The sequence below is a fragment of the Hemibagrus wyckioides genome, linkage group LG04 (genome assembly GCF_019097595.1).
Source record: "Hemibagrus wyckioides isolate EC202008001 linkage group LG04, SWU_Hwy_1.0, whole genome shotgun sequence".
In the NCBI taxonomy this organism is placed as follows: Eukaryota; Metazoa; Chordata; class Actinopteri; order Siluriformes; family Bagridae; genus Hemibagrus; species Hemibagrus wyckioides.
The window spans coordinates 23090394-23105440 of NC_080713.1; the positions used below are offsets into that span (position 1 = coordinate 23090394).

Consider the following 15047-nt stretch of genomic DNA (forward strand, 5'->3'; position numbering starts at 1 on the left):
ATCAAGTTGAGAAACATGCCTAGTTAGGCAAAGATATTCATTTTTTCTGTTTTTTTGTTTTTTATTCTGGATTAGTTGTATGACAAAACCCATCCGTCAGAGTCGGTTAGTGTGTGTGGCCATGGCTTGCTCTAGTTTTTCATTCCTGACCTCTCACTTTGGACTGCATCCAACAACAATCAGCTTGGAATATTACCCCCCCAAACCATGTCAGCTTAAGCAAATACCACGCTGAAAGATGGCTCCTGAGTGCTTGCTTTCCAAGCACTCCTGATGCTCATTAATGTTGGTTTATATGAAGGATGACTTTAATTTGTATGAGTCCAAAGGCAAGAGATCTTTATATTAAGCAATACTAGGAATGTTCAGCATGTGCTGAAAAACAGTCGAGACAAACCATGTAAACATCCTACTCTGTGATAACTTCATGATTACATGATTTATCTCTTCCCATATTTGGACCATAAGACTTGCTGATTGTTTCCATACCAAACTATAGAGTTTCTCTGTGCAAATTTGCTATGTAATGTAGATTTATTTACACTGAGATGACCTATACATGTCAAATCAGCTCAGCAGTTTTCATTAGGAGTTTTATGTCGATTATTTTATTATTATTATTATTATTTGGTTTGGTGTAAATGTGTCACCTTTATGAATGTACAGTGCTGCTATTTACAATAGAAGGTTGTAAATGTCATCTGTGTACAGCGTTTTCTTTCTTCATTCCACTCCTACTATGGAGATATTCATATTCAATGTATTATTCACCTGTATTTTATGGTTCATGCTGAATTACCTGGACAGCTGTATTTATCTGCTTACATTGTGTGTTCATTAGGACTCCTTTATGTGCCTTTACCATGTTTACCATGTCTGAACTTAAAAATAAAATATGATTAAACAATATAAGCCAGTTTATACTTTTTTTTTTTGCCTTCCAAAATGCCTAATGCTAGTCTCAGACAAATTACGCCATAGCTCCCTCTTGTGGTGGAACAAATTTTTACCTCATTAGCCCCACCTTCATGACTAAATTTATATATTCATTCATTCAGTCATTCATGTTTGTTTGGTATGATAATTTTCTCCACATATTTGAACATAATAGCACAGTAGAACACTATAGCTTGACTCTCAGAGTGCATTAATTTAGTCTAGAAGGGAAAATATTATTTAATATATAGTGTACTTTATATTATATTGGGAATATAACCTGCAGTATTCTACAACTGACCAATCACATTTAATTCAATTGTTTTTAAAAGGTAATAAAACTAAAGTCTGCTTAAATAACTTCCACAACTTCTGCTTAAGTAGCTTCAATGTAATGGATAGGACCGATGTGAACATAATGATGACTGCCATTTCTTTCCAATGTGAATTTACACAGCAGATGCTGCGAGAAAAGAATTAAATGATGCTCCATATGTGGTATCTTCATAAATTTGGTTTATAGAAGCCATTACACTAAAAAAATAGTCCTATAAAGATTTCTCATAGATGTCAGGCAGCTTTCTTAACAAGCTGAGGTTAGCTACATCTCCGTTTTGGGTTAATCGCACTGTATATAGTTAGGAACTGAGGGCATGAAGCCTTTATTATCGCCACACATACATTACAGCACAGTGGAATTCTTTGCTTCACGTATCCCAGTTGAGGAAGGTGGGGTCAGAGGGATTGGACAGCTATGATACTGGGAGGGTTAAGGGCCTTGCTCAATTGCCCAACTGTGGACCTTGGTGGTGCTGGGACTTGAACCGCGATCAACATCTCACAGCCTTAACCACTTAAACCACCAGTAACAATTATTATTATTATTATTATTATTGTTGTTGTTGTTTCAAAAGTCCTTGGCTTGCATAAACTTGCTCAGAGTCTAATATGTTCATCAGACATTAGATATAACTGGGTACTGAGTTTATCTTACAGATTTGGGGTTCTTATAAAACATACGCCTTCAGAGTTAAAACATATTCATGAAGTTACAAAATTGCTATCACCTTCTGTTGAAGTGAAATTTGCTTAAAAATCTCAAACCAGAATTGAAAATGATTTTAACAGGGAAGTGGAGGCTCCTGATCAAATGCCTTTAAATAAAGCCCTACCAATTTCAATGTTTTATTTCAGACCCTCACTAAAGCCTTTGCTCTCCTGATGGGCAAAAACTGCTTTGCCTTGCTGTATTTTATTCTCTTTAAACCCTACAAGCGAAGCAGATTTATAGGAGACTTGGCAAAGTGTTTAAGATCTTTAAGGGCTTGTCAGAGATGCTGGCTGATGTTGTGTGGCGTGTTGAAGAAAAGGACTGTTTTCATTCTTCCTTTTTGTGCCTGGCTTAAATAGACACATGTGAATGAGTTTAATTGTTTAACTGTAAGCTCTGGGTAAGAAGCACCATCCAACAACAGGAGAAGAGAGCAGCTTAGTCTTACAAAACTATAAATTGAAATGCAATGAACTCTGGTGCTTTAGATCCTTGATGTTGGTAACCTGCCAATTTCTTGAGTAATAAAGAAGATAAGTTCATAATCCTATAGACTCAAAGTGGAAGAAAAACAATTTTGCAGTGTTATAGAGGCTAGTTTGGGCTTTATTTTGGGGTGCTGAATGCACCATTTCCTGAAAGCAACCGCAAACAGCTCCCGAGGGCTGAATAAAACCACTTTTGAAAAGCGCTGACCTGTTTCTCCAGTGAGTTTGCTCATAAAGTGGAGGTGTTAAGCTGGACTTTTATGGCAAGAGGAGCAAGAGAAGGGGCTAAGCATGGCTGCAGTCTCCTGGTATGGATTAGTGTTGGGCTCTTCCTCTGTGTTCAGCACATCCTCACTATGGCTTAAAGGTTTTATTGGTCTTCAGGGCTGGACAATGCAAGGAGAGCAGCCAGCCGACCTAATTAGCTCAGCTCTGCCATCAAGAACATGTAGAGATCTGATGTCTGGTTTGAAGTGTTGAATTATCTTATAGCCACTGGGTGGTGCTACTGGTACAGGAACAAGAAAGAGCCTCCAATTTGATGAACTGATTGGCCAATGCGGGGGAAAAAATCCAAAATGATCAGTCCTGTTCTGTCTATATCCAGCCTCGAGCCATTTACGCACCTAATCTCCTGGTGGATGGGAGTGATCAACCTACTTTCATCTTTCTATCCACCATTCAAGTGTGTGTGTGTGTGTGTGTTTGTGTGTAGCCTGTGTGATGTTTTGCTCTGCTTGGATTTAATCAGCATGCTGAACACTGGGACTGCAGGCAGTACACTGCAGAAGCAGATTCATGTGAGCAGAGGACAGATGTGTTAAATAGGAGATATTGAGCTTAATGTGAGGAGCTGTGGCTCTCAGTGGCTGTTTATATTGAAGACAAGTAGTTAACCTGCAACCACCTCAAACATGTGGTGACCATCTGGATCAGGCTGCATGAACACTTATGGAGAATACTAAAAGAGAGAGGGAATAATTAAAGTCCAGAGCACTGAGCTGTATAACCATGACTGTTTTGACTACATACAGCACAGGCAGCACTGAGAAACATCATTATGATCAACAGCGCATCAGCGCCTCTTTACTTTCATCATATTCATCAGCACCACTATCATTCCCATTCCCAATGACATTATATTGAATTATCCTGTAGAACCCCCTCCCACCACCACCACCACGCTGCAAGTCAACTCGGTGCCCTTTTATGTTTTCTGGTGCCCTGTGTCTGAGGATGATAACTGAAAAATCCATACTTCAAAACCTCTACAATGCTATCGATCATCAGATAATCGAAGCAAGTGAAATGCTTGCAATTCGGCTTTCTGGGTTAAAGTGGTCATGCCTGTGCTTTAGCGGCTGATCGTCATGGAGACGAGGGCCAGGTGATGGATGTCATGAGGTCATCTCACTGCAAATCGTCACTTAATGATGTGTGAATGAGAGTGACTAACTCATCATTCCATTACCAGGGAGAAAAAAGGGGGAGGAAGATAGAGAGAGAGAGAGAGAGAGAGAGAGAGAGAGAGATTGGGGTGGGGCTGGGGGGGAGACTCTGCTATCAACATGTGGGGGTTTGCAATGAACCATGGAATTTAATGTACCTGCAAAATATAGGCTTCTTGGTGCGTGTGTCCTTTCAGAACCAACCCGGAGCTGAGTGTGTTGTATGAATGGGACAGGGAGAGAAGGATGAAAAATCGAGAGTGTAAAATGGCTGCACCATTAATTCATCTGAGCTGGGAGTGCTTATCAACAGAGAGCCGGCAGCAGGAGAATGACAGACAGTGAGGGCTGAACTGGGCTATGAAATAAGAAATGTTTTGTCAAGCACAAAGGTGATGTTTTCCAACCTGGAGTTGCTCTCTTGCTTATCTCAAGACACTAATAATGTTGTCAGACTTCAGCTTTAACAGAGAGAATGTGATGATTCTGCAAAAACAATGAGGCACAGGTGTATAGCAAGACGCACTTTAAATAAGGAGGAGGTGTCCTTGCACTCGAGCGGTAAGTGTGCATCAAAAGGATCTTCAACAACAATCTAAGTAGAGTGCAGACAAACATGCATAATTGTATTCAGGACTGTTTTTTTTTTTTTTAGATATGAAACAATATGAAGAAATTAACATCACAGAGGGTGATAAAAACATAAAAAAATAAAATCTCTTGTTATAAAGAGACACTTGGAACTCAAGGAAGATTCGAACCAGATAGGGTAATGTGTGTGTCAGCTCCGGATCGATGTTCAGAAGGTCAGAATTCATGATGCTTTGCGGTAGGTGAAGGTGTCAGATTGAATGGATGTATGTCATGACCTCTCACATTATCTGCCATTTATAATTCACTTGCATTAACCCTTTTTACCAGTACACTGGTGTTCCATTAGACCGGTGGAATGGAAATCGACTTGTCGGACATTTTCAATCAGTTTAAACAAATGAATTGTTATACTGCTGCAGGTCTGATATAAAAGGAGTCAGGTCTCTGTTGGCTTTCAGTGTGAGACCTTTGTTTTTACCTCTGTTGGAATAACCTTACATAGAATTTCAGTGGTTGAAGATAACATCTTCAAATTTTTAGAAAACTCGGAGAGCAGAAATGGGTTTGAGTTCCCCATTTAATTTGAAGGTATAAACATTTGCTTTAACAATTTTTGTACACCCTTCTTTCACTGTGGAGTGTGAGATGACTAAGAAATTCAATGCTGAACATGGCCATCCCAAAACAGGCATAAATTCCATTTTATGTTATTGTAGATTTATTAGTATAGATTTAACATAGACAGCATGAAGAAAGTTAGGTGTTATACACGATATCTATCTTAGTGGAGCGCATAATAGTATAATAGCTTGCCCCATATCATTATTATTATGTCATCAATGAGACCTCGTAATATATAACACATTTCTCAACACTAACAGTTTCAATGTCAAGCTAATAATATACAACCTTTTTAACCATCCTATTTAATATCATGGCCACATTTAACAACCCAAAGAAATAAATACTGTACTAAAAATGAAAACAGTGGAATACACTGAGCAGTTAGGAGGGGGCAATTATTTATGCTCCAAAAATTGGAGATTCTTCTTATTAAAAACTTTACAGTTGGTATTTTAATGCCACACAGTAAGCATTTGCTGTATGGCTTGTATTTTAAAAGCAGTAAATGTGTATGTGTGTGTTTTTGCCAGAAAAATGTTAGACTGATGAAATTATTATTACATTATCTGCTTGACTTCAGTTCTATTTTAAAGAACATGAAAATCGTTTTTCTGTCACAAAGCAGAGGTAGGTGGATATAAGTGCAAGTTGAATCAAAATCAAAACCTGAAGATAAATGTGCTGGTCAGAACTCAGGTAAGGTTTAAATAATCTTTAATAATCAAACAGATGGATCCAGGATAACCAGAATCTAAACCAAGGGAAGAATCGAATGTCAGACTGGAGATACTGTAGCTCCAGCGAAAATTGCAGAGTGGAAAGAATTGTGCTGAGTGAACAGGTTTAATGTTGGGTTCGACTAAAACTCTGAATAGAAAACGCCCCCTCAACTTAGGATTCCTTCTCAGAGTGATCTCCTAACACCAAAGTTCAACAAGTACCATCAAATCAACATGGCTGCTCACAGCATGAGTAACACTTTCACTTAAATAAGTAATACTATATAGAGTACTGTATATGCCAAATCTAAGGCATTGACTATACAGTTCATTGTTTTGAGGAAGAAAATCCATATAAATATGTATTTATATGCAGAGATATATGACTCATCACAGTAAGCTGGCTAGCTTGTTGCTAAAAAAATATGATAAATGCATCTATTTCCCCCCGAAAATGACATAATTTGGAGTTCTGAACTCTTACCTCCGAGTCAAATGCAGCATAAATACATAAACCTGCGTGTTGGTACATATAGGAAACAAGAAAAGGAAGCCAGTAATCAGGTAAATGAGAGTGATATGATGTCTGGACTGGATTTAGATGTTACATTTACTCTGTGAAGTTTTAACTTCAAGATGTTTTCTGAGGTTTTTTCTCTTTGTGCATTAGCATTATTAGTTGGATTGAAGTTTGCTAGCAACTAACATAGCATACTTCTTATACTGTGGAAGTATAATAAGTGAAACCTGAACCCGAGTTTGTCAACCTGACTGTGTAAACAAAACCACTTGAGTAAGCAAGATAATGTTAACGCATTATATTGCAAAGTCTAAACTGTGAAAATGTTCCTGTTTTACCCAGGTGTATTAGCATTTCACAAAATTGCTATATATTGCAACATGTTGATATATAATTTAAACAGTTATCTAATGTTGGATGTTTACTGCTGTACACCATTATGGTTAAAGGAAGTGCGAATCGGGGTGGAAAAAAGGCAAAAAAAAAAGAAATAGTACTAATAAACTGTACCTCTGCTTGTCACTGGGGTGATACCCTCAAGTCTACATCTTTTGTACCTTTAATTTAGTCTTTAGAGTAAAGCTTTAAAGCTACACTACATGTAGCTTTCTAGGTAAAATATAAAAAAAAATAATTGTACAAAAGATTTACCCTGGAGGGTACCACCCCAGTGACAAGCATAGATGTAGTTTAGTATCTTTTCTACAGAATAAAGTACAAACATTCAAGTAGAACTTAGTAAGTAAGTGAAGGAAAGAGTGCAAAAAAGAAACTTGAATTGAATTTTTTTTACTATTACACCCAGTTATGAACTTTACCACCAGGTGCCCCCCATTCCATTAATCATTCTCACATCATCCAGTGAGATTTTATCCACTGACTCTGCACCGAGGTGACCCCATGCTTTCAGGTAGGCGAGCTCCTTTCACCACCAAATAAATAAATAAATAAATAAAAAAAATCACTAACATCAGTGCTCTGCTCATCTGCACACCAACCTTCTCCCCTCTCTCTCAACAGTTAACACATCCTCAACAGTAATTATAGTTCAAGTCCTACAGTGCTGTGTGTTGCAACACTAGCCTTCTCTTCCTGACAGGGGAAAGGGCTCGAGGGCACACTGACCTCGCATTGCTCCAGAATGAGTGAGACGGTAATGAGCTTTGACAGCTCTGGGGTCAGCTTTGAGGCCTGGCCGTCATACTGCACCAAACCTAATGCAACCAGAACACTATGGGAACTGGAGACTAGTGTTCCCTCACTCTACCTCGAATATCCTCTTTGTCCTTGACATGTATGAAGAATCTGTTAGTTCAGCTAGGTTAGTGGATGTGGTTAATGTCAGGCCTGAGTTTATGTAATCTGTACATGTCACTATTTGTGAAGGTGCTGCCTTGACAATACACCGACCTTTGCAGCTGATGGTCAAAGACTAGTTTGAAGTGACTCAGATTTTGCTATTGATATTAGAAAATGTTTCACTTAGGGTCTTCTCCTGTTATACAAGAAATTCTGTGTAATTTCTGACCCCACTCTGAATTTAAAATTCATATTAGACCTAAGGTGCTCACTAAGAGCTTTTCATCCGTCTTCGGAATATTGCACATCTTTGCCCTCTGCTGAATTTAAAGACCCCAAAATTCTTCAATTATTTATAACATTTCATCTTGATTATTGTAATTCCCTCCTTATTGGTATTCCGGCAAGGCTTAAAATCAATTTCATTATGTTCAGAACTTAGCTGCTAGAATTTTTTATGAATACTCAAATAAGTGTTTTCTTTATTAGTTTGCATTCCTGTTTTAAATAAATGAAATTCAATCTTCATGAGTTTATTGGATTCCTGTTTTATGTAGATTATAATACAAAAAGGTCATTTTCTTCTTTAAACTCATGTATGAAATTTTCAATCAGCTGATGCTACTCTTCTGATAATTTCCCTGCTGGAAATTCAGATTGTTCTGATAGCTCCCAGATGCTAAAGCACAGGTCAAGCTGATCAAATTGTTAAATCATGTTTGTCAGATAGTGTTATTTTTTCATTCGTTCGTGCTTTCATTTGTCTTCAATAACCACTTTATCCTGTCCATGCAGTCATTCACACCTAGGGAAAATTTAGTATAGCCAAGCTGCCTACGTGCAAAGTTTCTGAGGAAAAAGAGAGAGAACATGTGAAATGTGCACACAGTGTGATCTGAGATCAGGATACCACCCAAGACTCTGGACCCATTCCGTACTACAGCTCTAAATTGATCAATATATGTTTAAGAATTGTTGTTGCCTTCCTATTCTCTTAAGAAAAGCTTGTCTATGATGTGGCATTAGATGGAATAGTTCATGGTAGTGCTGATAATGGTGCTGAACTACATTACCCATCAGCCACAGCACACCACATGATCAAGACTGTTTTCACCTGATTCACATTTATGTTTAAAGAGCACTAGTATATAAGCCATGCCTCGTATAGAGTCATTGTTATGTGTCATCCAGGTTACTGTTTTTACCTTGTCGTTTATCTAGTGTTCATGTTAATCTGTATTGTCATTGTTTTCACTTCCATGTCACAACCACTTCCTGACATTGCCTTCCAGGACTTATCATAAGGCTTGACCTAAGGCGTGCTCAGTTGTTAGATCTATCCAAATTGTTATGAATTTAATTAGATTCTGTGATTTGGTAAGGTAGCAGGAAAAAAGAAAATCCCACAAAATAGTACTTAAATACTGTTCAGTTCTTAATATTACTGATGTAACACCACTTACTTGAAGGGCTTCATTCAACTAGAGTGTTTTCAGTACTAGAATTGATGAAGCATCTAAGATAAGTGGTGCAGTGGCATATAGATTACAAAACAAGGCCCATCCTACTTGATTTACTACTACTAGGCATTACTGAAAACATTCTTTGAATCAGTTATTATGCTACTCTGTGGTTGCAGGACTCTTAGGGCTATGTAAAAAGTCAGGGACAAGTCAGGTCCCTGTTCACAGCTCGAATATGACGCTCTGGATGGGCTGCTGCTGGGCTCTATCTCCGAATTTCTCCCTTCCGTCAATGAATCTGTCCTTCAGTGAATATCCAATTCACACTGCAGCCTTTGCTCTGTCTGCTGCACGTCAAAGTGATGAAGGCCATTGTTGGTATTTCTAACCTGCTAGTGTCCGCACGAGCAAGCTGACAGGGAAGTCATGGCGGGAAGGTGCCATTAATCAATCTGCATTGTGACAAGGTTTGTACAAAAAAAAAAAAAAAAAAAAGCTACTGGAATGAACTGTTCAACATCCAGTCAGTATAAATAAAAATGTGTTGAGTTTTCATTTCAGTTGCATATACACCGAGTTTTACATTCGGTGAATTAATCACACTTGGAATATTACTATATAGCATTGCTGTCTTTAGATTATAAAGCACAACATTCTTTGTAGTGCTCCAGAGCTGCAGAATAAAATCTAATAGTACCCTATTGGTTAATTTATTTTTATTACTGCATGAGCCAAGATAATGAGGGTTCTGTGGGTCTATGGAGTCAATTAGATGTACTATTCGGTTTAAGAACAGCTTACATAATGTCTCTCTGTTTGCCTAGGAAAATTGCAAAGTGGGCAGAATGTACATTTTTGCCATGTTTTTATTTATTTATTTATTTATTTATTTACTTACTTTATTAGCACCAACACTATAGAAGAGACAAATATTAACAGACAATATAGGAAAACATGTAGAGATCTGCCTCGTGAGGATTTGGGTATTCAAAGCAATGATGCCAACCCTATGTGGACTTTGAGGAGGACAGCAACCTCCTAATTAATACACACACTAACATTCTATTTATGTTATGTCTATTTATGATAACATGCTGTATCTGCATCACACAACTGACTGTAGAAAGGACATTGTTCATAATCACACTCTTCAATGTTTATAATAATTTATAATCACGCTCTCCGGTGTCACCCAAATGAGGATGAGGTTCCCTTTTGAGTCTGGTTCCTCTCAAGGTTTCTTCCTTATACCATCTAAGGGAGTTTTTCCTTGCCACAATTGCCTCAGGCTTGTTCACTAGGGATGATTTTGTCTAACATCAAGGACTTTTGCACTATGTTTCTTATGTTTCATATGTTCTATAAAGCTGCTTTGAGACAATGGCCATTGTTAAAAGCGCTATACAAATACAGTTGAATTAAATTGAATCATACTGAATTGCCATTCTTAAACCTCGGTCACCAAACATGACTCTATAGAAATCATTTGTATGTAATGCACAGAAACATGTGCTGATTTTTAATGCAAAATAAAGGCAGTAGTTTCTATATTATATTCGCAATTTCTTGGCAAATAATGGACATTAATAACAGACTAATCTTATACGCACGCTAATCTTGAAAACACATCAGGATTACCCAGTTTACTGTTTGAGTATTAACATTGGTCAGTTTGTGGAAAAGAAATATGATTTGTTCAGCCAGGTGTGTGTTTACAAGGACTTTTTGTAATCTAATTAGATTAAAATTTACATTTGTTTCTCTACAGGCACACCAGTGTATAATGTATATTTCTGGCTATGCTATTAAGCCTTCTACTAAATGAGTTCTACTTCAGCAAATTCATTTCTTCAGTTTTGTTTTGTCTTGTATTCAGCAATACCTGAGATCCCAGACTATGATAACCATAATCCAGATGCAAATATGCTAATGGGCCTGATATGTAATATGCTTAATGGGGTTGGAAAGAAAAGCGCTGCCTTCCTATTCACTGTATCCTTAATGAGGCAGCCAAACCTTTCCAATAGCTACTTTGCACTAGGAAGCATCACTGAAAATGTCAATAGGTAAAACCCATTTAGAAAGCCAGAACCATTAAAAATGGGGGAAAAAAACTTTAACTCCATTTTCAATTTCAAAAAAGGAAAAGTTAAACGCAACTTCATTGTGAACTCCTTTGGAAGCTAAGTGAATTTACTATGACATGAGATTTGGTGGTTGAACCTTAGGCTGACTGTGTAAGTAAAAAAAAATATGTTGCTCTGTTGCCAAATGGATTCATTTGTGCAGTTGTTAAGCTGTCAGGATGTGGTGTCTGATTGAGACCACGGAAAGTTCTGCTTGCAGGAAGCGCCAGCAAACTTTAATTATCTCTGTATTCATTTCCTCTTCTGTCTGTCACACCTTCAGCTGTCTAAAAGATGATGAGGTGGTTTTAGTCACCAGATCCGATTCTACTTCAGTGTAAGTGTTCAAATGTACTTCACCTCAACCCTAATCAGATCAGTCTTTATATTGATCTCATTTGTCATCAGTGTCTGTTTCTGTCTCCGCACTCAAGCTGTGTTTTTTTGACGTCACCTCCCATATAGGTTACATTTTAATGCCTAAGTATGAGGAAGAGGTAGCTGCAGAAAAACAACCCTCTTCTGGTCACTGGCACTTAGATTAAACAAAAGTCTTATTGCTCTTTATTTGTGTAAATGCTGTATATATGCAACACTGCAGTGAACTTCTGCAGTGATTATTATGTTATATATATATATATCCACAGTTATTTTGAATTGATATTTTGGCAAAAGTATCATGTTTAAGTTCCATATTCATCCTAGTTAATTCTCTATAAATTTCCATCTCTCTCTCTCTCTCTCTCTCTCTCCACTTACGATAAGGCTTCATGATGACCACACCAAATGTGCATCTGTTCATGCTAAACGTTTTCCTGCTCACCTCAAAAAACCAATGCATCAGAGGAAGCTCTTTCCAGTCATTAGCACTTGCGTATTGCTCCATTTCATATCCATTTAACCATCCATTTAACCATTTAACATAACCATTTGATATGTTACAGTCCAAAGTAAACAGATACCACTTTGATACCAGATATCGGGTAGTTTTGCTTTCAAAATTTCCTGTATTTCCTTTCACCACAGAAGTTTAAAGAATATGGCAGTTCTACTTGAATGTTGTACACCCAAAAGCACATATTTAAAAGTGTGTCAATTTTGCCCTACCTAAACAAATCTAGGTCTATATCAGCAAATATTAGGGTAAAAACCTCACTGCACTAAAGTGCCCTGTGTAAGACAATGTCACCACACCGACACTCCTGCAGCCACATTAAGGGAATGACTTCTATGCCAGTTCTTAAATTTCAGTTGTAACCTAAAATTTAAGAAGAAGAACAAATATAGAGCATGCCTTGGAAGATTTGCATACAAGAACCACCTGAAGCATTGTAGATATCCTCCCACATCCCCTGAAGCTTTGCAGAAACCCCTCTTTCCCCTGAAACATTAGACGCACTCCCTTTCCCCCGAAGCATCACAGATGCCCTCTTGTTCCCTCTGAAGCCTCACAAATGCCCTCTCTCTTCCCCTAAAGCATTGCAGATGCCATCTTTCTCCCTCCCAAATATTACAAATGCACCATCTCTCTTCCTTTCCTTGAAACATTGCAGACAGTTTCTTTGTGTTTCTCTCTGAAGGTTTGCTGACATGTTCTGTCTGAAGCATCACAGACACTTTCTCCTAAGGATCACAGACATGCTTTCACTCCCAAGGATCACAGACAGTCCCACTTTGACTTTTGCAAGGACAGCCTTTCTTTTTGTCATACTTTAGGATTGCAGACACTTCTTCCAAACAATAGCAACCATTCCACTTCCTCCCAGTCTATAACTATTCATCCCAACACTCTCCCTCATTTATCCCAACAGCCTTTCTCAGTTCATGTCACCTCCCACATATCCCACCCGATTTAACTTATCCCAAATCTCTCCCTCATTCATCCAAATCCTTCCATCACACATGGCAAACCCTCCTTGTTTACCCAATTCTCTCACAATACAACACTCAACCAGGTCTTTTGCATCAAATGCTGTTGCAACGTTTTGTAGTCGAACCCTACAGGCTCATAATGTCATAATCCCTACTCCTACCATCCAGAAATCATGCTTGATTACTGTGGGTTAAGGCAGTGTGAACATGTTATTGACAAAGGTTCATGGACACCTGATCAATGCATATGTGCATCTTCCTAAAACTGTGGCCACAACGTTGGAAGCACTCAGTTGTATGGGATGTATAGGATGTCTTTTGTTTCAATTTCCCTTCACCGGATCAAAACGGCCCAAACATGTTCTAACATGACAGTGCCCCAGTGCACAAAGCAATGTCCATTAAGACATGAGTTGCCAAGTTTTCAGTGGACGATCTTCAGTACCATGTTGTACAACTTCCTTGTAGCCCAAAAGATGGTGGGACCAGTCGAGCAGTGCTAGAAGATTGAAGGGATCATGGCCTTTGGGCTCTTGAACAGACAGGAAGGGTTATTTAGGGCAAAGAAGAAGCAGCCAAAAATTCCAGCCAACCTTTTACAGTTCTGCAATCACTCTTCTTGTCATTGAGTTACAGGTGTAGTGTGCACTCACAAAATGTGTGCTTGGCTCACCATAAACAAGTTGCAACTGGAATATAGAGTTCTGAAGTATAGTATAGTATAAATACAAAGTAGTATGCTATTAGTAGATAATTAGTGATGCCATTCAAGGGAATGGGTCTCAAACTATGACTAAGTGGATGACTAGCAGACAATTTGAATGCATACGTCTTAAGGGTAGATCCAGACAGCATGACTGACTGCAAAGACTCTAAAGCATCTGGTTTGTACCCAGTGGTTGACTTCCTAGTGAGAAATTTTTTAACTTCCCTGCATATAACCAGTGTGTTAGACAGATTATGAACAGCCATGTGCATCTGAACCTTTGGGAACTTTCCAGAATGCTTCCAGGTGCCAGAATAATTGAATTGTGTAGCATCTGTTGTGCCACAGAAACTCTTGTAACTGTAATAGCAGGTCTAGTTTGATGGCTATTGGGCAGGGAGAGACAGTCAATAACATCAATAACAGACCGAACCATGGTATGTTTGGCAAGAATGCGGCTATAAACAATATGTGTTGCATAGTCTGTACACATAGTATCTTCCATAACAGTGACAGTGGCAGCCTTTGATTTGGCCAGTCATGTGCAAACATATGCTTGGCCCAGAGCCCCTGTCTTCATATTTCCAGTCCTCATGTCTAGAGCTTATTTATCCACCTCAACTTTTTTTCAGCATTTCTTGTGCCTCTGGTGAGTGTATTGTATTGTATAGTATTGTCTATCCACACACTACTGGGACCGGCTCTTAGGGTTTCCTGGAAATGGTGCAACCCTAGCCAAACAGCTTTCATTTTGAGGGTGCTGATATATTGCTATTGAATTATTCCATTGTCTATTTCTTTAACAAAGACTACACTTGTGCAGTCAGGATTTCCAGTTGACTTGGGTCTTGCACCTCCAACTGAGTTGGGGCTTGCATTTGCCTGGTCTTTGGCAGTCATTGATGGCAATAAGTAAATGATACTCTATACTCCAGTAGCCACTGATCTGATGCTATTGATTCTCAGTACTTTAATTGTGGAGGGACAGACCAATGCACTCCTGACAGCTTATTTTCACACCTGGTATCATATGCCCCCTGTCTACACTATATGTAAGATTGCATAAAAAGTTGATGTAGTTTTTGAACACTGCCTAAAATTCATAGTAGTGGTAAATAATATCCTTTACAATTAGTAACTTAATAATCGGCCGGAACCATTAAAATGTGTAAAAATTGCAGATTTCTCCATGTACTCTGTG

The 15047-nt window shown here is 38.3% G+C and overlaps 1 long non-coding RNA gene across 1 annotated transcript in view; it reads right to left on the reverse strand.

Moving 5' to 3' along the window:
* Window positions 1–15047, reverse strand: part of LOC131352001 (uncharacterized) — a 103887-nt gene that overhangs the window by 39836 nt on the left and 49004 nt on the right. The window lies entirely within an intron of this gene.